Raw genomic sequence first — 317 nt, 5'->3', positions numbered from 1 at the left:
CTCCTTGGAAACACTCCTTGGAATGATCGCGTGTCACCGCAGGCAATAAAATGGCCTTTCTTTGTCAATATTCTCTGCTTCAAATTTGTCACTAATTCCAGCTGGCCTCGTCCCAGCCGATGTGAATGGCCGAAAAGCAGAGTGAATACAGTTTAATCAGTGGCTTGGCCCCGCGGGATGAGCTGGCGGTGTCTCTGCGGGCCTCGTCGCTGAAAGGTGTTCCCGGGGCCCTGCTTTCTGCACCGCACAAAGGATGCCAGCAGGCGCGGGCTCCTGCGGCGGGGAATCTGGCAGGAACTGGCTGGGGCAGGGGCGAG

The sequence above is a fragment of the Pteropus medius genome, unplaced genomic scaffold (genome assembly GCF_902729225.1).
Source record: "Pteropus medius unplaced genomic scaffold, Ma_sr-lr_union100, whole genome shotgun sequence".
NCBI lineage: Eukaryota > Metazoa > Chordata > Mammalia > Chiroptera > Pteropodidae > Pteropus > Pteropus medius.
This window is presented reverse-complemented; position numbering follows the sequence as displayed.